Source organism: Ipomoea nil, unplaced genomic scaffold, assembly GCF_001879475.1.
Source record: "Ipomoea nil cultivar Tokyo-kokei standard unplaced genomic scaffold, Asagao_1.1 scaffold3195, whole genome shotgun sequence".
Lineage (NCBI taxonomy): Eukaryota > Viridiplantae > Streptophyta > Magnoliopsida > Solanales > Convolvulaceae > Ipomoea > Ipomoea nil.
In genome coordinates this window covers 4762126-4788754 of record NW_017619623.1, presented here as the reverse complement: position 1 = coordinate 4788754, position 26629 = coordinate 4762126, and the positions used below count along the sequence as shown (strand labels likewise).

General features: G+C 38.3%; 1 long non-coding RNA gene and 1 pseudogene across 1 annotated transcript; both read left to right on the top strand.

Annotated features, from left to right (window-relative positions):
• The first annotated feature begins 16493 nt into the window (after positions 1 to 16493).
• Positions 16494 to 17526, top strand: LOC109168325. The gene is made up of 3 exons (XR_002052072.1): positions 16494 to 16539; positions 16630 to 16806; positions 17442 to 17526. It is a non-coding gene; the product is annotated as an uncharacterized LOC109168325 (long non-coding RNA).
• A 500-nt stretch (positions 17527 to 18026) lies between these two features.
• On the top strand, positions 18027 to 18902 carry LOC109168303 (annotated as a pseudogene).
• The last annotated feature ends 7727 nt before the right edge of the window (positions 18903 to 26629 follow it).

Sequence of the window (26629 nt, the reverse complement as noted above, 5' to 3'; positions counted from 1 at the left end):
CCTTTATATGATCTTGTTTAAAGCAAGCCAAAATTCCAATTTCACCCCCAACCAATCATTGGCCTTTTTACCTAGGGTTTTGCACCCTATACATTCAGCACTATTCACTTGGTTTTCCCTGATCTCTTCCCTTGCCTCTCGCAAACTTGTGTCTGCTAGAAGAAGAAGCAATTTTACAGTAAGTTTCCCAAGCCTATCTCTTCCATTCATTTACATCCTATCTTTTGGTTTTCTTCTCTTAGTCTTCAATCTCTGAGGTTTCTTCTCTTGTGTGTTGTTGTTTGTGGAGTCTAGGAAGTGGAAGTGGTGGAAGTTGAATAGAGAGGAGGTAGAGATCCATACAAGGAGGAAGAACAAGAAAATGTATAAATCATGGACTCCCAAAGTATTATTTTCATCTCTGTTAATTGTCATTCTTGTGGTTTGATGTGTAGAAATGCTAGATAAATGTTGTGGTTGAGCTATTTGTGTGTTGTAGATGATCTAGGATTGATTTGTTGTGGTTTGGAAGGTTTGGTTTGCACTGGTTTTGCTTTGTAGGTGGGGTTGGAGGTGTCTGGTGCACACAGAAGGTGCATCGGATCACCCTACGGAGCTAGCCAATGGACCTTGGCAAGGTCCGTTGGGCTGCTCCATGGAGTAGCAGATCAGGGCAACGGACCTTGGCATGGTCCATTGCCATGACCCGTGGCCTGGCGTAGCCTAGTGGCGGGGCTTCTCAAGCCCCGTTACCAAGCTTCGCTAGGCCAACTGCAGTACTGGCAGGGTCCTTTGTGGCTAAGCTACGCGTTGTTCAGATTGGAACTCGTGGGCCCTTGAGACTCAGACACTTGGGCTGGTTACAATGCACTCGTAGAAGTTCGTTTCGATGAATTTGGAGTTGTGAAGCATGATTTATAGTTGAATTGTTGAGTTTTGAATTCTCTGTTAATGTTGTTGAAATTGTTGTCTGAGAGTTGATTCTAGTAAATGAAGTTTTGGCTTTTGAGTACTAGATTTGAGTGGAAAAGCATGCCTAAATACTTGTTAGTATTTATTGAGGAGTTTTGGTAAATGTTTTAGAATTTTTGCATAAACAGTATATGACTTTATGAGATTACAGTGATTGAGAAATTGAGATTTGTTTCACAGTGAAGGGTTGTTTTAGTGCATTTCATTGTTTAAGTGCATTATTATTGGCTCTATATAAGCCTAAGTTCTATTTCAAAAACCTATATCTATTTTGAAAAATCATTATCTATTTGCATTGAGAGTTGCATGATATTTGACTTCCAAAGTTGTGAGAAGGATGTTGCATGAGGCATATCTATATGTATCTATTGTGAGGGAAATAGGTTTTTCGGAGGTCGTTAGGACTATGTCCTTTCGGAAGAAAAGTGAAAGAAAGAAAGTTTGAGAAAGAAACAAACATTGCAGTCCGATGTGAAGTAACTTGGTCGATATTCCTGGATTACTAGGTTGGATACTACCCGCCGGGCATGGAATCCTGGTCAGAGGGTGTGCACACTGACAAGTACGATACCTGATTCCACAGAGTTTGAGTTTAGAACCCGAGAGAGTGGTTCTATGGGCGAGACTGGTATTAGGCCGGCTAGATGCCGAGCCCGGACAGGTCCATTCACACGTGGTGAAGTTCCTGCCTCGCCCACGTTTGAAAGAAGAGAACGTGAGTCTGTGTGACTCGAAGAGAAAGAAGAGGAAAGTGGGTTATTGTGACTCAACAGGAACCTCCAAAGAAAAAGTATACATTTTTTAGCATGAGAGTATATATTTATACTTATTGCATCTTGGCTTTTCCTTTCACTTGTTTTACATGTGTTGCATTTAGATTATGTCGAGTTGTATATCTTATTATTGCTTATTGTTTGGCATGACAACATGAGTTTGTATATTAAGCTATGTTTACTTGTAATTGTTGAAGTATGAGTGTTGTGTTAAGTTGAGTACCTGACAAGGCATGACTATTGTGTTGATTATATGTTGACTAGGTTGCAAGCATATAGATTTGTTTATGAATTGTTGAGTTGTTGTTTAAGTGTTGAAATACTTGTAACTATGTGTGTTTGCCAAATGATTTTCAAAACCTATATTCTATAGTACTTTACAGGGTTGAGTGGTTTTATACTTAGCTTCGTGCTAACGGGTTTATTTTCTACTGTTTTATAACCCCTTTTAGGTGGGTCCAGTTGTTGAGCGCGCACGAGTCTAGTGGTAGTGCGTAAATGAGTTGTTAGATTCTAGATAGTTTATGTTTGGATGTTGAGACTAGATACTGATGTTCGTTATTAGATGTTTGTTGACTTTTTGACTTAGTTGATCTTTTGATGATGTTGAAAACCCGAATTGGCAACGGTAGGCAGACACCTATCTGGCATTCCCCTTGGCTGCTCAACGAAGACAATTCCTACATTACTTCTACCCCGACTCCACAATGGGCAAACGCCTTGGTAAACTCTCTTTTACTACCTTGTGGATTAAGCTGGAATTTGAGCCTGTTGGAAGAACTTTCCGAAGGCAGGGATGTTAATGAGATTCGTATAGTGCCGGTTTGCAATGAGTTCGAGGGTGAATGGTTCCGAGGTGTATCTACTCTACTAAGTCCGACTATCGACTTCTCTAAGGCGAAGCCCAACCCCCGCCTTTACCAAATGGAACTCACTGTGGAAGATGGATGTTCCCCTACCCCCCCCCCCCCCCTTGCTTGAAAAATTTCTTATGGTGTGCGCGCTACTAGAAATATACTCCCAACCACAATGAAACTCTCTGCTAGGGGTATGGATGTTGAGACTTTTTGCCCATACTGCAATGAGGAATTAAAAAGTACTCTTGATCACGCACTACTATCGTGTAATGTTGCCTGGAACATATGGAGCTTTACAACCCATGCAGATCAAATGGCTTCAGTACATAGTTTTGCAGAGTGGTTACAAATGGCAGTTGACAATAATGATTGCGCAGCATTAACTTAGGCGGCCATCGTCTTCAGTCGTATATAGCATGCCCGAAATCAAAGGAGGTGGGAGAAGCTAAACTTGGAACCGATGGCGGTCTGGAACTCTATGAAGGCTCAAGTAGCAAGTTGGTTGGATGCTAATGGCGCCCAATAAGAACCTCCTCCGTTGTTAATCCTCAACCTCCCCCAGCTACCCCCTTTGTCTGTTGGTTCGATGTAGCTACTTTTCCTCGTACTGACAGGACCTCCTTTGGTGTCGTACGTGTTACTAGCTAGTGACGAAGCTTTCATGGCCGCGACAAATGGATGCATGGATTACCCCCAATCCCCCATCTTGGCGGAAGCAATGGGTTGTACAGAAGCTCTCACCTGGCTCAAAGATAGAGGTCAAGTCCAAATTCATAGTCTTAATAGATCCACTACATTTCGTTCTCCGCTTGGGACTATTTTACATCACTGTCATAGGCTTTTGTCCTCATTTGATTCCATTTCCTTGATAAATTATTATTTCTATTGTTATTTTTTAATAATCTTTTTATAATTAATTTACAATAATTGATTAATTATATATATTTTTTATTTATTATTGTGATTAGTAACTTTGTTAATATTATTTAATTTTAAGTTGTTTAAATTATTAAATTTGTTTTATTATTTAAAATCTATCAGTCTAATTATTCCTTGTTCCTAATTTAATAATAACAATAATAATAGTTTTAGTAGTATATGGTCGGTAGGTGTTTTAATAAACATAGACTAATTATAATTGGTCTCTAATTTATTTAAGGTTTTAAATGTTTTTTTTAAGAGAAAAGCATAATTCATTTAACAAGAATCTAATAATTCATTGGTCCTAATTTAATAATAACAATAATAATAGTTTTATTAGTATATGGTTAGTAGGCCGGAGTTTTAATAAACATAGACTAATTATAATTGGTCTCTAATTTATTTAGAGCACGTTTGGTTCACAGAATGAATTTTGAGGTAATAGGAATGCTATTCCATATGGAATGGAATAGGCAAGGAGTAGAATATGAATTCTATTCTATTGTTTGGTTCGCAGAAGGAATAGACTTTAGAAATTATATTACAGTGTTCGGTTGGTTTAAGGTAGGGGTGGGAATAGGCTATGCCCCTTCGTAGGGGCCTACGGCCCGGCCTATTTAAGGCATACATAGGCCTGGCTTGTTTAGTAAAAAGGCCAGGCTTGAGCCCATTTTGAAGCCTATTAAACTAAACAGGCCAGGCCTATTTATACCAATCTCGGCCTTCAGGCCTACAGGCCTAGCCTATTTACACATATATATAATTTATTTGTAATCTTAAGTTAGTATATATTCTATTTTATACCTAATATATTTTTATATTTACAATATAATTCCAAGTATAGAGAAAATTACAGTTTTGGTCCTGTGACTATTGTGATCTTGTTAATTTGAGTACATGACTTTAAAAACTAACAATTTAGTCCCGTAATTATACAATTTTTAACACATTTGGTCCTTCCGGCTAAATCGTCGGCCAAATGTTGCCTGAAAAAGATAATTCCTTTAAAATAGTTTATTTATGGGGGTAAAATAGTCATTGTAAGCTAAAAAGGGGGGGGGGGGGGGGAGATTTGTTCTTGTTTTCTGCTTCTCTCCTCGTCATTGCATCATGTTTTACGCGAATAAAGAAGAGGAGGAAGAAATCTGGGAAAAAAATTCTTTATTTTATTCATCTTCTACTCTTTTCTTTGCTCTGTTTGTTGAAAAAAAAAAATGCTTGGATGATTTGCAGGGGTCCAACCATTTTGATTCCTGGGATTTTACTTTTGATCCCTGTGACTTCGCCAGAGATTTTTGCGATGGGGATAATGTGGTCACATTGAATCTCAGGGATGGGTCGCCCGATTGGGAAACTTTTTGGGCTGGCAGAATTTAGCGTTGTTCCGGGGAGAATAACCGGTGCATTGCCGGAAAGCTTGTCGGAGTTGCAGAACCTCATGTTTCTTGGAATCAGCCTGAACTTTAATTTCTCTCCGGCGGGATTCCGTCGTGGAAATCCTTTCTGGCATCTCCCGGCCTCCCTCTGTCGCCGCTACCGCTGCGCAAGAAGAATTACTGCAACGACTCTTCGCTCTCTGCTTCTTTGCTGCCCATACTTAGCGCTATGAGACCCATTATTTGAGCTTTGCCCGCAGCTTTGGATTATACAAGTTAATTGGGTAATTAATTAAACTTGGGATACGGAATTTATAGGTTTGGATTAATGAAACGGAAATGGAAAATGGAATGCAATGTGAACTAAATGAGCAATATAAGATGAAGAAGAAGGAAATGAAGAACCATTCTGGTCTTCCATTCACAGACCCATGTCTCCAAGATCTGCAGACCAGGAGAAGAAAACCAAGAAGAATGATGAAGAAGAAGGAAATGACCTATTTGCCCCCGAATTAAAAAATATTAAAATGGATTAAAAATATTCCGGTGACATTTAGCCGGCAATTTGGTCGGGAGGACCAAATGTGTTAAAAATTGCATAGTTACAGGACTAAATTGTTAGTTTTTAAAGTCAAGTACTCAAATTAACAAGACCACAATAGTTACAGGACCAAAAGTGTAATTTTCTCTCCAAGTATATATAATTATCAAACCCTAACCCTCCACCTCCAAAATCGCATTCTAAATTCTTATTCAACTATAAACATTGTTGTTAATCCTATTATAAGTGTTCTTATTGTTTAATAGTTTTTACTGTTAAATATTTAATGAAGTGTCACGACTTAATTATGTGAGTTGATTGTTAACTATTTATGAGATTATATAGGATGACAATCAATAATACAATTGAATTCGATCCTAAACAAGTTAACAAGCATGTTGAAGTTGTGACTTGTTTTATTTTATTTTATATATGTTTTAATACTATTATGTTTGCATTGTGGCGATATACTTATGTAGTTATATATTAATTTTTTATTAGCTAGGTATATTTCTTAAATTATTTAGAAATACTTATTAAAGTTTTCAAAAAGACTTAATATATAGGTTTTAAATAGGCTCAAAGCAGAACTTACTTTGAAGCCTTTTTAATGGCCTAAATATTAAACAGGCTTTTAAAAAGAATTCAGGCTAGGTCAGGCTAATTGTAGGCTCAGGCTTGAGCCTAACAAAAAGCCTACATACAAGCTCAGGCCCAGGCCCAGGCCTTAAATTTTCGTAACAGGCCCAGGCCAAATTTTCAAAAGCTCGGCTCGGCTCGGCCTATTTCCACCCCTAGTTTAAGGAATAGAATGAAATATGTTTCAAAAGACATAAATACCCTTATAAAAATATGTTGTGGTTTTGGTGGCGGTGGCGGTGGCGGCGACGATGGTAGTAATGGCGGCGGTGGTTGTGGTGGCAGTGGAGGTGGTGGTGGCGACGGTGGTAGTAGTGCCGGCGATGGTTGTGGTGGCGGTGGCGATTGTAACACCCCCCAAAAACAAGGCCCAATTGAAGCCTTAACACAAGCAGATTAACAACAAAACTAGCACAGCGGAAGATAAACGGAAACTGGATAAAAGAAATCCAAAAAGGGGTGTTATGCCACGTATACCACACTAGGTAACGCTAAGGCAACAATCTGCAAGTGTATAATACTATCCTAATACATCAATCTAAACAGTCTAAAAACATTGACGCACAGGCCACAAAAACACAACGGTGCTAAGCTACCACGCTCTAGACATCGCTCTCGTCTAAACACCACCTGAAAGAACACAAAGATAAACATAGGGACGACACCCGGTCAGCGAATAATGCTGGTAACCCACCAATACCGTTAAGTATCATACATAGGTAGATATAAGATATAAAAACCATTTTCGAAACGGAATACATATATATAAGTCAAAACCATGATCAATTGTCAACACAAGACTCATCACTCTCAAGGATAACACCGGGAACACATCCCAACCACAAAGGTTAACCACACACAAGGATAAAGACTCACCCAACGGCAACACATGCCAAAACACCACAAGCCTTCGTGACTACACACGTCATGAGAGAAGATCACACAACGCCGGCTTTAAAAGCCCTCGCAACATCACCCATCGCGAGTTTGGTATGCCTTCCTTATGCCCTGTTCCAACCTTATGGCTACCCCTAACCTTGTACCTTCAAGCCAACCATTACCTCCAAGATCCCCTGTACAGCCAAGTCCAATCTTGTTCCGCCGGGACCGTCGTCCCCCACCTATAACCACCAACGAACCACCACCAATCACGGCAACACATGCCCGGATAGCACAATGTTATCCCCCAATCACGTGGACCCATCACTCAGGCCACAAATCCATAATCACGTCACGACCACCACGAGGACCGCTGCAATACCTTGGTGACTAGTGTCCCATACCACTAATCGTGCAATCCAGGTAGAGTCACACACGCACCACCACTCACACGAGAGTCAAACAACGGATTACAACGAAGGTATGAAACATACTCAATCAAGGAACGGGTCACAGCCCAACGACAACAATGATGTATAACACAAGTTAACATCAACCACACGGAAGGTACGAAAAACACACACGCTAGCATTAAGACAACAAACTAGCATGCTTAACAACGGGGAAACTCAAGATAGTTCCGAGGAACACACAAGACACCTCTTGGTCCAACGAAGCACAATGTTGAACACTTAGCACGAATCAAGACACCAAAGGTCCTACATGGATACCTACCATATAGTTCTAGACCTACGAAACATCAAGAAGACACTCAAATAGTTCCACAAAAGAACATCGGGAAGCCAAAAGATCAAACACCAAGACAACCAAATCACGGGGAACAAATCCCAACATCACCACAACCAAGTACCCGCGGGTGGACCCACGGGTAGTACCCCACCCGTGGTCCCGCCCGCGGGAACAATATCCCACGAGGCTGTGTACCCGCGGGTAAGCCGGCGGGTGGTGCCCCGCCCGGCGTTCCGCCCGCGGGAACATACCTGTTCCACAACAAATCCCTTCGGGAATTTTCTTCTCCAAACACAAATTCAAGTCCAAAACATGCCAAATCTCACCAAACACAACAAAATGACTTGATTCAAGGAAAATGCCAAGCAATGGCACAAAGGAACCCTAAACACAAGCTCTAGATATGCAATATCACAAGATAAATGCATAAAACCCTCACATTTCATAGCAAAACATATGTAGAATCCAAGAAATCATATATAGGTAAGCAAAATAGGTTTTGTAGAGCATGGGTTACCTCTTGAAGACCAAAAGACTTCTCTTACACCACAACAAGCTCTCCACAAGGCTTACTTCTCAAACCCACTTCAAGATCAAACCAAAAGATCATAAAGATCCTACCTTTAAGAAAAAGACAACTAAGATGGAACCAAAAAGACTAGACAAGCTTAGATCTTACCCTTCTAGATGCCCAAATAGGTGAAAGGTTGAATCTTGGAAGCAAAACTTGGAATCTTGACAAGGGTCTCAACTTGGCTTGGAGAATAAGCTACACTTCTATTCTAGAGAGAAGGTAGAGATATTTTTCTAGGAATTGTAAGGAATGAAATGAAGAAGTCTTCTAGGTTAGGATACAATACTAACTCTTGGTGAAAAGACAAGGCTACCCTTACTAACCCTTAGAAAGTGTAAGGAACAAGAGAACTCCCCTCAAAGCACAAGGTACAACACAACTTAAAGGTTGACTAGTCAAATTCTAGTCCTTGAGTATTAAAAATCAGGATTTTAGGAATCAATTCCTCAAAAGAAATAGAATTAATTACTCAATTAATTCATGGATTGGAGTGTGGATTTTTGGGGTGTCACGTCCTCTCCCCCTTCAAAGAAGTTTCGTCCCCGAAACTTGGGTACAACGAATTAAAAGCAAATGGTAACAAGGAAACGAAAATGTGATAAGAAATTTCAAGAATATCCCTTTTGGTCAAAAACTCCAAAAGTTCTCACAAGGGTTCCAAAGCAAAGGAGAAGACATTACGAATTCAAGGATTGGTCAAGAGTTAAAAGAACGGATAGATTGAGCATCAAGAACTCTAACCTCAACTCAACAACCAACTTCTAGACAACAACCAAGAACTCAACAACTAACTCCAAACACCAACTAGCACACTAGCTAAGCCACAAGGCAACAAGCAAAACAAGCAAACACACAAAGCACACAACAACCTAACACCAAGCTAACAACGGCCAAGAAAGAAACAACAAGAAAGAAGTGAACGGGGTTACCGCAACACAAACTAGAACTCTTCACTCTCCGACTCCTCGGCCTCTTCAGACTCTTCCTCGTCTTCGTCTCTGTGGCTTGAACTGGCTTCAATCTGGTCCAGCCTCTGATGCACTGCGACGAACTGCGCCTTCACAAACGCAAAGCCCTCGGCGATCAAACTGTTCTGCTGACGAAGCAAAGAGACGACGTCCTGCTCTCTCTTGGTGCGAGCTTCCTTCCTTCTCCGGCTTTCCTCACTGTCTGATTCACTTACTTCAGCTTCGGCGGTCTCCGGTGCTCCTACTTCTTCTTCTTGATCCGCTTCCTCCTCAACTTCTTCATCACCGCCCAAACTCTGGACTGCGAGGCTCAACTTCCCGGCACGGACTCCAAGCTCCGCAGCTAACTCTGCCCGTTCCACAGGTGCTTTCCTTGCAACCTCTTCAAGCGTGATGTACTCACCACTACCCAACTGAAACAGATTACAACTCCGGAGATTGGCGGTATCCAACACCATCTTTCCCACAGCCTTCGGGAGACAGCCATCCACACTAACACCTTTCTTAACCAAGATCCAACTCAGCACCATCCCATACGGCAAGCTCTTCCGATTGTGATCCCGGCAAAACACCATGTGTTGCATCATCAAAGCAGGCAAATTGAACTTAACCATATTCTTCAGACAGAAAGCAAAGGTGCATTCTAACTTACCCAACAAACTGCTCTTGTTGTTATTAGGCAACAAACAATCTGACACCAACATCACCAAGATCCTTTGTTCCGCAGACAACCACTTCCTTTTCGGCCTCGAAGCCTGAGTGAAACCACTCGTACGGCCCAACAGATAGCTCAAATAGTCACGGTACCCCATGGTATCCGTACTAATCCAAGAATAACCACTGTACTAAGCCACTCCGGTAGCAGACAAACTCAACAACTGAGCCAACATCTTCTCATACAACACAACTTTCACACCTCTCACCTTAGAAGTGATCTCAAGCCTTTCACCTTCCTTCGTCACAACCATGTGACGGTAAAACTCTTTCACCAAACTTGGGTAAGTCTCGGCCCTTATGGCGAGAAACCCATCCAACAAACCTTGAAACTTAAGCAAATCCAACAAGGAACTTGAAAAAGATTCCGGATCAAAAGCTTTACCTTCAAGCACAAGGTAGTGGGCATCCACCCATTCCGCTTTCCTAGCCAAACTTGACCTTCTAGGCATGGTAGGAGATGATCCAAAGCTCAACAAACAAAGCCCACAACTTCTTCTACACACCCACACTCTCGCTGCTCCTCTCTCTCTCGCACGCTCTCCCTCTCTCGCGCTCTCTCTCTCTCTCGGCAACACAACAACAGCGGCTCGGCGGCGGCGGCGAGGCTCCGGCGAACGGCGACGGCTGCGGGTGGCGGTTCGGTGGTGGCCGGCGACGGGTGTAAGGGATGCTACGGGTTGGGGATGGGGTTAGGGTGGTTCACGGGTAGGGAGAAGGAAAAAGAGAAGAGAATTTGGGAAAAGAAATTAGGGATTTGGGTGAGATTGGGGAAAAAGATGATTAAATTTGGGGATTTTGAACAAAGTGGGAATTTAAGGTTTAGGTGGAATTAAAATTGGTTAGGTTTCAAGAAAGGCAATTGGCTCAAGTGGTTTAGAGGTTGGGTTGACAAAGATTATGCTTAGGTTCGAAATTCTAAGGCTACATTCAAACATTAGGCTTAGCTTTTAAGCTACACAAGGAGAGGTTTTTTGGTATGGATTTGCTATTTTCCAAATCAAAGAATACTTGGAAAAATTTTAGGAAATGCACAAGGAATTGTTGCAAGAGCAACCAAGTACAAGGGTGGAAGAATTGGGCTACGCACAAGATAACTCAAGGATAGATGGCTACCACAAGACAAGATTTAGAAGCCAACTAGAGAAAGCACTTAGCAAGAAAAGAGTCTATACTAAGCATCCAACGAAATACTAACAAAGAAAGCATGCCGAGGATTGCCAAACAAAGACAACTACGAAACACAAGATAGCACTCAAGGCAACAAAGGACACAGCACTCTCGGGAAACAAGGATAGGCTCGAAAACAAGGGTTACCTGCTAACTCTTCCTCCACCAGACCCTCCGACTCCGCCTGCGAACGCGCCATCACGAAAACCCTCCCAGACGGCCTAGCTCCGACAGCTTCGCGACCTGAACTCCCTCCTGGTGCTCCTCCGGCTCTCGGGGGTGGCGGCAGCGCTCTCTGACTGTCAAGCTGGGGACACTCCGCGACTCTATGACCAGCAACCCCACAGCAAAAACACTTAAACGCCTGGCCATAGCAATCTTGGCCCGCGTGCACTTTCCCACACTTGCGACAACCAACCGACTTAGCTTGAACCTGGGGCTCCAATCTGACAGGTCCTTGAGAAGATGACGACACAACTCTGGCCGGAAAACTCGGTCGGGGCTTCTAGAAAGCAGAAGAACCTCCACTCTCAACTCTCTTCCTAGCCAACTCAAGCGAACTCTTCTGAAGCTGCTAAACACGAAACAGATCCGCGGCACACAGATACGCATCCTTAAGGGAACTGGGCCTACTCACCGTCAACGCTTTTCGTGCTTCATAATTCAGACCGGCAACGAAACGCTCAACCTTGGCAAGATCTGTAGGCACCAACATCCTCGCGAAGCGTGCTAGCTCTAAGAACTTCTTGTGGTACTCAACCACAGATAGAGGTCCTTGCTGCAGATGAAGGAACTCATCAAACATGGCGGCTCGCACATGCGCTGGGTAGAACCTTTCGCGCATTCTGTCCTTGAGCGCGGTCCAATCAAACCCAGGCTCTTCAAGGAAGGTCGGACCTTCGTGGACCCACCATAAATCCGCTTCCTGGCAGAAGTAGAACGTTGCCAGTTCTACTCTCCTCTCTTCGGGACAGCCCACCACGATGAAGATCTTATCAAACACCCGTAGCCACTCTTCAAGGACTACAGGGTCTTCCTCACCAGCGAAGGATGGCGGCCGATGCCCTGACACCAAACGACCTACATCGCGATGCCCAGCAGGAGGCGGAGGCGGCACAGCTTGATTGTTGTTCAGCAAGGCTTCACTGAGCGACTGCATCGTCTGTGTCAGCTGATGGAGATTCTGAGCGAGCTGCTCGTTGGTCGGGGTCTCTAGGGTGCGAGCGCGGGGACGGGGAGGAATCGCAGACTTCTACAACAACAACGAGATTACCAAAAAGAGCAAACAAGCAAGACAGCAAACAACACACATCTCACCGCGCAACCTAGAGTCCTAAGCCTAACACTTAGCTTCTTAAGGTCGCTTAGAGGTCTCAAAACACACTTAACCGCTTAGAAAGTCTAGACTTAACTCTTCCTAGGCTCAAAACCTAGGCTCTGATACCAACTGTAACACCCCCCAAAAACAAGGCCCAATTGAAGCCCTAACACAAGCAGATTAACAACAAAACTAGCACAGCGGAAGATAAACGGAAACTGGATAAAAGAAATCCAAAAGGGGTGTTATGCCACGTATACCACACTAGGTAACGCTAAGGCAACAATCTGCAAGTGTATAATACTATCCTAATACATCAATCTAAACAGTCTAAAAACATTGACGCACAGGCCACAAAAACACAACGGTGCTAAGCTACCAGGCTCTAGACATCGCTCTCGTCTAAACACCACCTGAAAGAACACAAAGATAAACATTGGGACGACGCCCGGTCAGCGAATAATGCTGGTAACCCACCAATACCGTTAAGTATCATAAATAGGTAGATATAAGATATAAAAACCAATTTCGAAACGGAATACATATATATAAGTCAAAACCAAGATCAATTGTCAACACAAGACTCATCACTCTCAAGGATAACACCGGGAACACATCCCAACCACAAAGGTTAACCACACACAAGGATAAAGACTCACCCAACGGCAACACATGCCAAAACACCACAAGCCTCCGTGACTACACACGTCACGAGAGAAGATCACACAACGCCGGCTTTAAAAGCCCTGGCAACATCACCCATCGCGAGTTTGGTGTGCCTTCCTTATGCCCTGTTCCAACCTTATGGCTACCCCCAACCTTGTACCTTCAAGCCAACCATTACCTCCAAGATCCCCTGTACAGCCAAGTCCAACCTTGTTCCGCCGGGACCGTCGTCCCCTACCTATAACCACCAACGAACCACCACCAATCACGGCAACACATGCCCGGATAACACAATGTTATCCCCCAATCGCGTGGACCCATCACTCAGGCTACAACTCCATAATCACGTCACGGACACCACGAGGACCGCTGCAATACCTTGGTGACTAGTGTCCCATACCACTAATCGTGCAATCCAGGTAGAGCCACACATGTACCACCACTCACACGAGAGTCAAACAACGGATTACAATGAAGGTATGAAACATACTCAATCAAGGAACGGGTCACAGCCCAACGACAACAATGATGTATAACACAAGTTAACATCAACCACACGGAAGGTACGAACAACACACACGCTAGCATTAAGACAACAAACTAGCATGCTTAACAACGGGGAAACTCAAGATAGTTCCGAGGAACACACAAGACACCTCTTGGTCCAACGAAGCACAATGTTGAACACTTAGCACGAATCAAGAAACCAAAGACCCTACATGGATACCTACCATATAGTTCTAGACCTACGAAACATCAAGAAGACACTCAAATAGTTCCACAAAAGAACATCGGGAAGCCAAAAGATCAAACACCAAGACAACCAAATCACTGGGAACAAATCCCAACATCACCACAACCATGTTCCCGCGGGTGGACCCACGGGTAGTCCCCTAGGAATGACTATTCCCCCTGCAAAGGGAATAGCTCATTCCCGGGAACGCTATTACCATGAATAAAATGACAAAACAAACAATGGAATAAGTCTATTCCTGGAAATGGTATTCCATTCCCGACATATTCCATGAACCAAACACGCCATTAATGTTATAAATGTGTTTTTTTTAAAGAGAAAAGCATAATTTATTTAACAAGAATCTGAAACAATTACATCAGAAAGAAACGGAGGTGGCGATGATAGCCACGTCCTACAATTAGCGTTGAAAACGACTTCCCGTGTAATCAAGTGGCGGCCGAATTCGCGGATCGTTTCACAAAAGAAAAGCTAATATTATGAAAAGAGTTAATTCCAGCAATGGTCCTCTGACTATCGCAATTTTCCAAAATTGATCCTCGACTTTTAATTTGGACGAAAAAGACACTTGACTTTCTAAACTCACTAGTACAAAATAGAGCAAAGAAATACGACTTTAGGCTACCCTTCTTTAAACAAGGGTAGTGTATTGTTTAAAAAAAAGGGACGGTGGCATACTTGTAAATAAATCAATAAGAAATCGCTACCCTTTCTATTAAAAAGGTAGCGATTTTAAAAATAAAAAATGACGGAAAGAGTTTCCGCTACCCTTTCTTGTAGCAAGGGTAGCGCGGATAATTATATTAATTTTTAATTAATATAATTATCCGCAAGCGGAAAGCCGGAAACCATATCTTTAAAAAAAAAAAAAAATAACCCTCAAAATAGGGCAGCGGAAATCGATCAGCTCTCTCACAACAACCCTCAGGCCTCAACGCCTCACCGCCGCCACACCTCACCAGATCTCCGCCGTTGACACTGCCTCCCGGACTCATCTTCCCACGACGCCGCTGACACCGCGACTCCCTCAGCCTCGATCAAACGCCATCGCCGACACCAAGCTAAGGACTCCCTCATCCGCCATCTCCACCGCCATAGTTCTCCTCAGCCGTCGCCGCCGCGAGTTCCATCGTTCTCATCGACTCCTCTCAGCGGCTGCTTCGATTCACCGCCACCAGCTGCTCCGATCCGCCATCTGGAGCCAGGTATTTTTTTTTGGTTAAAATTATTTTTTATAATTATCATTATAATAAATATTATATATTATATTTTTTTTTATAAACATGGTGACATCGCCATTGTGTCGGAGCCGCTTCAGTTCAAGCACCAGCAGGAGAAGACCCTCCGCTACTTCCCCATCACCTCCGGTAAGAAGAATTGCTACATCATCACTGACCTTCTCTCTGGGAAGTACCTCCTCCGCACCTTTACTGTGTACGATAACTTCGACAGGAAGTCACACTCCCCATCCTTTGATGTTTTTGTCGAGGGTAATTTGGTCTTTGATGTTTCTGTCGAGGGTAAGTTGTTGGCTTTGCTGCCTATGATTGGAACTATGTTGTCAAGAATTTGAATAGTACTACTTTGAATGTGAGGCTTGAGCCAGTGGTGGGTGCACCAATAATTTTTTGAAATCTGCATTCAAGATCACACTAATTTTGATTCTTCATGCATTTGTTCTTAATTTACTAGTGGACTTTGCTATATATGGATTGAGGAAAACATTGACAACATAAAGTTATTGTTAGAAGAATAGATACAACAATGTTATTAGCTGTGCAGAGATGTCTTCTCACTGGGCCTAAATACATTGCTCCCTTTTTTCTCCAATTGTTGCCACGAAAGCCTTGAAGGAGCTGTGTCCCTTTGTGTTCCTGACAGAATAGGTTGGAATGGTGACCCCTGTGCCCCTACTACATGGGTTGCTTGGGAGGGTGTTGCATGTTGTCAGCCTAAAGGTGATTAGGTGAATCCACACTTGTTATATCCCAAATGTAAGTAATTTTTTTCTCTTAATACTAAGTTTGTGTATAGTATCTATTGGGCAATGTGGGAAGTTTAGGACATTTTCCCTGCTTAAAAAGGTTATACTCTCTTGGATTGTTTTGATTGAAGCTATAAGTTCTGTTGTCATCCTCAAATTTCCCAATGCCAAAGATCAATACACTATGAATGAATTGCACAACTACATGAGATGTCAATTGACAAAATATATAGGTAGGATTCTAAGGAATATAATATTGAACTTCAAATTATGAAGATGTTTCCTGTAACTCCAAATTGATCAACCTGTGAGAGTTGAATGCTGTGTTGCTTCACAGCACATTTGCCAATATTTTGCATCTCAATGATCTCATCCAAAATTTAGTAAGGATTAGGAAAAGAGACACAGTATGCTTTGGAGAGCTAATAGAACTGTAGAAAGCTACATTGTTAATGGAGTATACACACATGCATGGATTCAAAGTCAAGCACTTTAGGATAAGAAACAGTTGACTTTTATTTTCACTGCTTTGATAATCTATATGTATGTGAATCCTTTTGTCTGTACATCATATTACATTTGAACCCCATTTGTTGTATGAGTTATGCTGGTCTAATTGTGACAATATTCAATCATTATATTCACAGGATGGTATTAACCCTGGTGCAAATTTATTATATGCAGTGGAGGTCCTTGTTTCTGGGGTATATAATCTCATCTTTTTTCTATATCTACCAATAAGAAAATGTTGGGCATTCCCTTTCTGAATTGTAATTGGTATACATTTCCTACAGCCCACTGATAAGCAGTCTCTACTTGATTCTGGAATCCTGTGCTGTGTCATTCATATTCTCAATTCTCTTCTTGGTCCCAATGAGGGTCATTTGAGGCAAAATGTTGGCAGTGATAAGGAACCAGTAATGGCAGAGAGAAATCTTCGTGGTGACACTGAATCAGTGTGTTGGCTTGAGGTAGTTTCTCCACATGCCTGTTCTGTTTACTTGTTACTTTAATAACTGATTTTGTATTACTAGCTTTTTGAGTGTATGTTATTGGGTACGAATTTGATAGTTGTTTACTATTTCTATTTGCATTATGCTTACTACCTTATCATTGTTTATTTGATTTCTTTCTATGTTTCTTTGGAGATTCATCTTGTACTAGTGCATGCTGGCCTACATTGACTAAATTTTGTGGCAAATAAACAATCCAGCTCCACCGTCACCACATTCTGTTCTTGTGGCATGGATAATTGTGTATATAGTACTCACTCGTGTATATTCCAGACCTAGGATTAAATCCATGACTATTCATTATAACTTTCAAGGATGGAGAAGTTGAAACTGAAAATAAAAAATTGAGTTACATTAAAAGACACAAGTACTTAGCCTATGTGTTTAGTCTTGAAGTGAACTTTTGGATGACTTGGACAGTGTGTAGAGGCAGTTGGAATTTATGAGGTTGTTTACTGCTACTTTTAGAGCACTGCAATATTTGTTACTATATAAACAATTAAACATATAAACTATTGCTTAATCTTGCTTTTGTTGAATCATTCTGTTTATTTCTGTTCTGAATTATGATTGGTTTATTCTTGCTGTTCTAGGAGTTTTCTTTGGTATCTGCAATCAAGAAAGCAAAATGCTTGGAGAAGAGGTGAATTGAAGTTCCTTTAGTGGCAGTCATCATATTTTATAATTAATTTTACCTTTTTTTTCACTGTTGGTTAAAATTGTTTAGGTAATGTACTAATGTGTTAACTTATATATTTGGATGGATTGTGAGAGTATTGTATGTGTTGAAAATATTGTATTGATCAATGATTAGTATTGTGTTTATAATATTGTGTTGATATGTAATTTGTGAATATAATTTTGTACAAGATTTTCAAAAAAATTTGGGGATTTTGAAAATAATAAATTAATTTAAAATAAAAATCCGCTACCAGTACCGGATGAATTAGAAAAAAAAATTATATAATAGCATCCGCTACACTTCTATCAATAGAAGGGTAGAGGATGCTTAACAAATTTTAGAGGAATCCGCTACCCTTCTGTTTGAAGAAGGGTAGCGGATAGTCAATTTTCCGCTACTGTCCTACAAGGGACGCGGAAACCTCAAGGCTTTCCGCGTCCCCCACATCCGCTGCCCTTGTACAAGGGTAGCAGAAAGCCTTATACAAGGGTAGCGGATGTGCAGATCTGTACTAGTGACTGTTCCACCAAAGGTCCTTTTGTTAGATAATCGTTTGTTGGCAGTTAGTTTAAGGGGCAATTGTGTCTCTTAAGTGAATGGTACAAGGGTAAATTGCTTGGTCTTCTACTTATTCAGTCTGAAATGAAATGAGTGTTGTAAAATCCCCAATTCTATCATCTAATTTGTTAATCCTAATACTGATTTCAACCCTAATAGCGAGAGCAGCGAGCGATGGTGTGGTTCAGTTTTGTGTTTCATTCCTCTGCAGAATACTTACAGTGGAAACTGATTATTTGAATACTTTAGAAGTTGCCAGTACGGTTTGCAATGGACAGAGCTGGTTTGGTTGACGCTGATGGACCTACACATCGTGGAGCATTTGACATTACATTCATGGCTTGCTTGCCCAACATGGTGGCCATGGCTCCGTCAGATAAAGCAGAGCTGATGCACATGGTTGCCACAACAGCAACGATTGATGATAGGCCTCCTAACAACATAGGAACACCACTTGAGGTACCAAGTTACTAGTTTATTCAATTCAGATTTCAGAATATTCATCACAGAGCCAAACAAGAATTAATAATTTACTCATTGAACATATTGGAAAGGGAAGAATACTGAGAGAAGGCAGCAGATCAAGAGTTGCAATGTTGGGATACGGTTCTATAGTCCAAGTCTGGGAGCTGCAGAAATGCTCCTCAACTCCCTTGACATATCAGTAACTGTGGTTGACGCCCGATTCTGCAAACCATTAGATGTTGATATTACAAAAAGATTGGCTAAAGAGGAAAATGAGGAACAATTGTTTTCTTCGTACGGGAGTTCTTCGCTGCTTCTTGCGTCAAATAAGTCAGGGCTGTTAGGCTAAGAGGAAGAAGAAAGCAATATAATGAAAAGACACATTTGACCCTACATAAACGCGGTGTTTTAATAGAAGGACCTTTGGTGGAATAGTTTCGAAAGTCAAGTGTCTCTTTCGTCCAAATTAAAAGTGAAGGACCAATTTTGGAAAATCACGATAGTCGGAGGACCATTGCTGGAATTAACTCATTATGAAAATCATTAACTATTATGAAAGACAGAGAAAGGGTAAAAGACGAGAGAAAGGGTAAAATAGGAAATAAAATATAAAATCTATTCCTGAGTTCTCAGGGATAAGTTAATACTGGGGGGGCCTGGTAATAGCTATTTCCTCCGTATGGGGAATATAGGCCCTTCCCAGGAACAATGTTCCTGGGAATAAAAAATTTTACCAAACAAAGGAATAGGTCTATTACTGGGAATGCTATGCCATTTCAGGCTTATTCCGCGAACCAAACGTACCATAATATCTTCAAGAACTAAATCAAAATAAGAGTCTGTGGAAACGTTGTTTAGTCCTTTAATAACGAGCATTTGTTTCTACCTGAATAGCACCATAGTCCCTTTCCTTCAACCATTTGAGAGCTTCACGAATACTAATGGCTTCTGCAAGTTTGGGACAGTAACTGCCTAGCCAATTCTTTGTCACAACGGCAACAAAATTACCTTCGCAATTTCTGAACACAAACCCCAGGCCAATTTGCATACCTTGGCTGTCGATTGCGGCATCTGTGTTAACCTTTAGCCAACCCCTAGAAGGTTTCTCCCATTTTGCAGTAACAATATTCTGAGTACGTCTAGGAAGCTGCGTGTGAATAGAATTCCAGGCCTCAAGGAAAGTATTTGCGTCCTCAAACACATGAATAGGGTTAAGTGATAATCTACTCCACAACTTCAGGTTCCGAGGCCCCCAAATCTTCCAACAAGTAGTGAGGAGGGGACAACACGATGCACTGTCCAGAGCCTTAAATGTGTTTAATTTAAGTGAAGAATTATTATTGGGTCAAAGCTTTGTTGCGGCAAATCAGCGGAAGGCAGTCAAAGTAGCAGTGCAGAGATCCAAATGCTTTCATCGGCTAGAGTAATTTACGGTGAAGGTTTAGGATCAATGACTTAAATGTGTAGAAGGCCATGAGAAATTTCTAAAATGTGTGCTGACTTTTTTTTTGACAGAAATATGTAAAACTCTTTTACGAGTTGCGTTTTTGAAGCTGTCCCAGCTGTATTTTTTTTTTTTTCGTTAATTACTTAAAACGCAATTGCGAGTTGCGTTTTTAGTATTGTATACGAAAAACGCAACTCCCAAATGCGTTTTCATGTGACGTATTGAATACGTTTAAACGCATTTAGGAGATCCGTTTTACGTATTATACTTTTAAATACGTAAAACGCAACATCGAAATGCGTACTCTTGATCGGCGCTACTTCGCCGGAATTTCTGTAAAACGCAAGAAGACATTTTAGGTTGGCAGCCATCCCCCTTTGCTCTCTTCTCATATTCTTATCTCTGCATCTGCCCCCTCAGTTTTTTCCATTTTGTTTCCCAAAGGAAAATTCACTGACAGAGAAAGAGAATCTGAGAAAATCTGAGAAAAACTCATACCGTATATCATTGAGTCATGGACAAGAAGCATCAGGAGATCAGAGACGACAAAGATGAAGAGAAGCAAGGGCGCAACAGAGTAAAGGAGGAAGAGGCGGCGGCGCCGGTGCCGGCGGAAGAGCAAACATCGAGTAGTGGCAATGCCGCCGCCGCCGCGTCACCGCCGTCAGCGTCGTCATCTCCGTCGCATGAATTTTCCTTCACCATTTCGCTCCATCAACCGTCTGCAAAAGCAGCTCCAGATAGAACGAAATCTCCGCCGCCGTCGACTTAACTCCGGCTGATGAAATATTCTCCCACCGCCGGTACAAAAAACCGTAAAAACGCAACTTACTTTTGCGTTTTACGTATTATACCGAAAACGCAGAAGTAAGTTGCGTTTTTACCAATACCGTATCCGCTGGAAAACGCATGAAGGTAATGCGTTTTACGTATAAGAATACGTAAACGCAACTACCTCTTGCGTTTTACGAAAATACACGAAAAATAAAAAATACCCGGGACACAACCGAAAACGCAACTCCCAAAGGAGTTTTGCATATTGTTGTCAAAAAAAAAAAAGACGACACATAGTGGGAATTTCGGCCTGTTGACCACACATTTAAGTCATTGATCCGAAGGTTTACGGAAGAAGCCGTTGATCCTGAGCAGTATAAATAAAGGGCGGCTTCAAGGAAGAAGCATCATCAATTTTGCTCCGGAACAATTCCGGTACGGCTAGGTGCGGCGGTGGCGAGCTCTGGCCGTGCGATTTCCTCTTTGGCGCAGCAATTTTGGCTTCAAGCAACCTTTGGTGGTAGCGACTAATTATTCTTAAGCGCGGCTTGGTTAATTAATTCTGGGTAACAGTTCTTGTTTCAGCAGCACATTGTTTGGCTCGGCAACAAAGTCTATTTCTTTTTCCTTTATTAATTTGCCTAGCTACTTGCTTCTCTTTATTTTCTTGGAGTAATCCATAACCTTTCCTTCAATTTTAATTTGTTGATTTGTGTACTGTAATACAACGCCCAATGCTTGATTACGAAGATAAGAATGCTTAATGCTTAATGCTTAAGAATTTATCAATTTAATGTTGCTAATTGGGATGATTGATTACTGCTGTTTATTTTTTTATTACAATGAGTTGTTAAAGATTTATTATGTGGTTTTATCGTTTAGTTCACTTGTAGTTAATTCATGTTCCTAGATTTTATTGTTTTGTTACACTAGTATTTGCACCCGTGCGATGCACAGAATGGATTTGTTGTAATATATTAAGAAAATATGAAACCTCTTTGTAGACGACATTGGTAGTGACAACACAATCTTGTTCATCTTCGTCTAGAGCTAACATCTTCTCCATCCGGACGGGTTACTTGAATGAAAATATATAATGGTAGAATATCACTCAATTAGTTATCCTTTTATATTTTCAGTCAATTCGTAATATCAGATTCATTTTCAGCCAATTATTCTTTTTTTTTTCAGTCAATTAGAATATCAAATACAGTAATATTTTTACCTAACTTTTGTTCCATTTTTAATTGATGATGTAGATATTATTATTGAAATATTTCCGTTTCATTTTTAATTTACCTTTACTATTGTTTAAAATATGCATTTACTATAGATAATGTAGAATATTATTATTGAAATATTTTCCTCCAATTTTAAATTTTCATTCCATTTTTAATTAAAATACAATGATCTGACCATTTTTTTAGTCAAGTATAGATCATTTTTTATTTGCATTCAATTATTAATATTCATTTCCTTTTGTATTTTCAGTAAATTAGTAATATTATATTCATTTTCAATCAATTATTCTTTTTTATTTCCAATCAATTAGTCAATTAGAATATAGATACAGTGATATTTTTACCTAATTTTCTTTCCATTTTAATTTGATGGTGTAGAATATTATTAATGAAATATTTTCGTTTCATTTTTAATTTATTTTTACTATTTTTTAAAATATGTCATTACTATTTGATGATGTAAAATATTATTATTGAAATATTTCCTTCCCATTTTTAATTTTCCTTTACTTCTAACAAAAAAAAAAAGACTTTGGACTTCTCAATACTTGCCCACATTGATTTTTTTTTTTTTTGGTAAATCCAGAGTTTCCACCGTTAGACAAAGTGAGTAAGTGACTAATCCCCTCGCTAACTTGCACCTCTTTTTGGTGGGACAACTGGCTTAGAGATTTAAGGCTGTTCCATTTCCAAATCCAAGGATCGAACCCTTGACCTTTGGTTAACGATAGATGAGTCCCTTACACTCAACCACACCCTCCAAGTTACTTGCCTACATTGATGGGGAAGCAATTATGTTTGTAAGAGGAGCATTGCTCCTCTTTCCAAACATTTTCAATGTGAGATCAAATTGATCTCACATCATTTACAAAGGGAGCCTGTGACCCCCTTTTGTCTTCTTCTCATTTTTTTTTAAAATTTTAATTTTATTTTGTATATCGTTTTGTTTGGATTATTATTATTATTATTATTATTATTATTATTATTATTATTATTATTATTATTATTATTATTATTTGATTATTGACAAATTCGCCATTTTAACAATTTATCTTTAATCAAAATATTAAAAATATTATTTAATAACTAAGTAATTTGCTCCAAACTGCTAAAAACTAAAACAACACATACATTTTGGGTTAATCTTTCCTAACCCCCACTAATAAATAATAAATAAATAAAACTAAAATAAGAAGACAAAGCTAAGATATCTTAAATAAGAACATTTTGACTTCTCAATACTCGTCACATCGATGGGTAAACAATTATGTTTGTATCTCTTATATAGAGGAGCTCAAGAGCTCATCTTTTTCAAACATTTTCAATTTGGGATGAAAATGAACCCACACAAAGGGAGCCTGTGGCTCCCCTTTGTTTGTTTGTTTTTTTTTTTTTTTTTTTTTTTTTTTTTTTTTGTTAATTTTAATTTTATTTTATATATAGTTTTGTTTTTGGATTATTATTATTATTATTATTATTATTATTATTATTATTATTATTGTTGTTGTTGTTGTTGTTGTTGTTTTGTTGTAATTTGATTATTTGGCAAATTCACCAAAATTTTAAGAAATTCGTCTGTTTAATATTTTATATTTAATAAAAAACCAAAAATATTATTTAATAACTTAGCAATTTGCTCCAAACTGCTAAAAACTAAAACAACACATACATTTTGGGTTAATCTTTCCAAACCCGTACTAATAATAAATAAATAATTAATTAATTAAAACTAAAATAAGAAGACGACGCTGAAGCTTCTTAAATAAGAATATTTTGACTTCTCAATACTTGCCCACATTGATGTGCAAGTAATTATGTTTGTAAGAGCAGTTTTGCTCCTCTTATATAGATGAGCTATCTCTTTTCAAACATTTTCAATGTGTGATCAAAATGATCCCACATCATTTACAAAAGGAGCCCATGACTCTTTTTTATTTTTATTTTTTATTTTTTATTTTTTTATTTTGTATATAATTTTGTTTGGATTATTATTATTATTATTATTATTATTATTATTATTATTATTATTATTATTGTTGTTGTTGTTGTTGTTGTTGTTGTTATTGTTGTTATTATTGTAATTTGATTATTTGGAGAATTTTCCAAAATTTTAATAAATTCACTCGTTTAACATTTTATATTTAATCAAAACATCAAAAATATTATTTAATAACTTAGCAATTTACTCCAAACTGCTAAAAACTAAAACAAGACATATACATTTTGGGTTAATCTTAGCCAAACCCCCTAATAAAAAAAAAAAAAAAAACTAAAATAAGAAGCCATTAAAATAAGGTTTCGTAAATAAGAGCCTTTTGAAACGCTTCGATAGGTTGAGAAAGTTTATATGAACAGATACTACATGTAACAAGGTGAATCGAATAGTTATGTTGTGGAACTGTGTCCACTTTGCAATGTTGACACAATTCTATGTTCATAATTACTGAACTATATGTTCATAATTATAAAGCTAAATATTCATAATCTTTGAACTTCATATTCATAATTATTGAATTCTATATTCACAACTACAAAACTCTATGTTCATAATTACTAAACTATATGTTCATAATTATAAAGTTATATATTCATAATTTTTAAACTTCATATTCACAATTATTGAATCTCTATATTCATAATTACATAACTATATATTCATAATTATGTTCACAACACTATGTTCATAATTTTAGAACTATATATGCATAATTGTGAGCAATTTTAGAATCGTGTCTACCTTACTAGGTGGAGATGATTCCACAGCATAATTTGACGTGTCAATAGTACTCAAAAAATAAAATATTTGCCTTTGAACTTCTCAATAATTGTCCACATTGATGGACAAACAATTATATTTGTAAGAGGAGCATTGCTCCTCTTATATAGAGGAGCTCAAGAGCTCATTTTCCAAACATTTTCAATGTGGGATCAAAATGATCCAACATCATTTACAAAAGGGAGCCCGTGGCTCCTTTTTGTTTTCTTCTTATTTTTTTGTTTTAATTTTAATTTTATAAAAATGAATAAGGATGATTTTATTTTTAATTATATATATATATATATATATATATATATATATATATATATATATATATATATATATATAGATTGGTTCTATTTTATTTTTTTAAGCAAAATCTTCCTTAAAGATTAATTAATAGTAAAATAAAGCTAACTTATTAATAACTGATTCTATTACATTTTTTTTTTTTGCAGAATTTTTCTTAAAGATTAATAGTAAAATAAGGTTAAATTATTAACAACCAATTCTATTCTATTTTTTATGCAAAATCTTTCCTAAAAGATTAATAGTAAATATCTTAGTGATTCTTTTTCTTATACTGCTTATTGATTCTTTTCCATTTTTCAGAGTGTATAAAAAATTCCCATGGCTAACATTTCCTTCCATTCATTTCCATTTTCCATATTATTATTAATTTCCTTCCCAATATTATTATATATTATTTTAGCGTACGGCTTCCTTCCATTAATTTCCATTTTTTCATATTATTATTAATTGTTTAGGTGGGAACTTGTAAAGGAGGATATTGTTTTTATTAATTAATATAGAATATAGATTACCAATTAAAATTAAAGTTTTTATTATAATTGAACAATAATATTACCAATTATTATTTGAAAATTTTGTAAAATAATAAGTAAAATTGTATTACGGATAGAAAAATATATGTACTTTAATTTCAATTTAAATTATTAATAATTAATTCTATTTTATTTTTTAACAAAACCTTACTTAAAGATTAATAGTAAAATAAAGCTAAATTATTAATAACCGATTCTATTACATTTTTTTACGCAGAATTTTTCTTAAAGATTAATATAGTAAAATGAAGCTAAATTATTAATAACCGATTCTATTACATTTTTTTTTTTTACGCAGAATCTAAATTATTAATAACCAATTCTATTCTATTTTTTACGCAAAATCTTCCGTAAAAGATTAATAGTAAAATATCTTAATGATTATTTTCCTTATACTACTTATTAATTCTTTTCCATTCTTCAGAGTGTAGAAAATATTCACATGGCTAATATTTCCTTCCATTATTTTTCATATTTCCATATTATTATTAATTTTCTTCCCAATATTATTATTAATTGTTTGGGCGTACGGCTTCCTTCCATTCTTTTTCATTTTTTCATATTATTATTAATTGTTTAGGCAGGAACTTGTAAATGAGGATTTGTTTTTATTAATTAATATAGAATATAAATATAGATTAATATAGAATATAGATTACCAATTAAAATTAGTTTTTTTAATATTATATTTGAACAATAATATTAGCAATTATTATTATTATTATTATTATTATTATTATTATTATTATTATTACTGAGTAATTATGGCGATCCCATAATTACGTCAAAAAATAAATACACTTTTGACCTATACAATGAGGAATTGAGCATGGACTTCATAACTCTCAAAACCGGCACCATGAGAATAAAACAACTTAACAAATCAGAATTTCAGAAGTTCGATTACTTCAATAATCAACGCAAAGAACTAAGAAGAATATAATAATAGTCAATTGATGTATTAAAGGCGATTCATGGTATATCTTGTCATGTATATTACAACAGAAACAC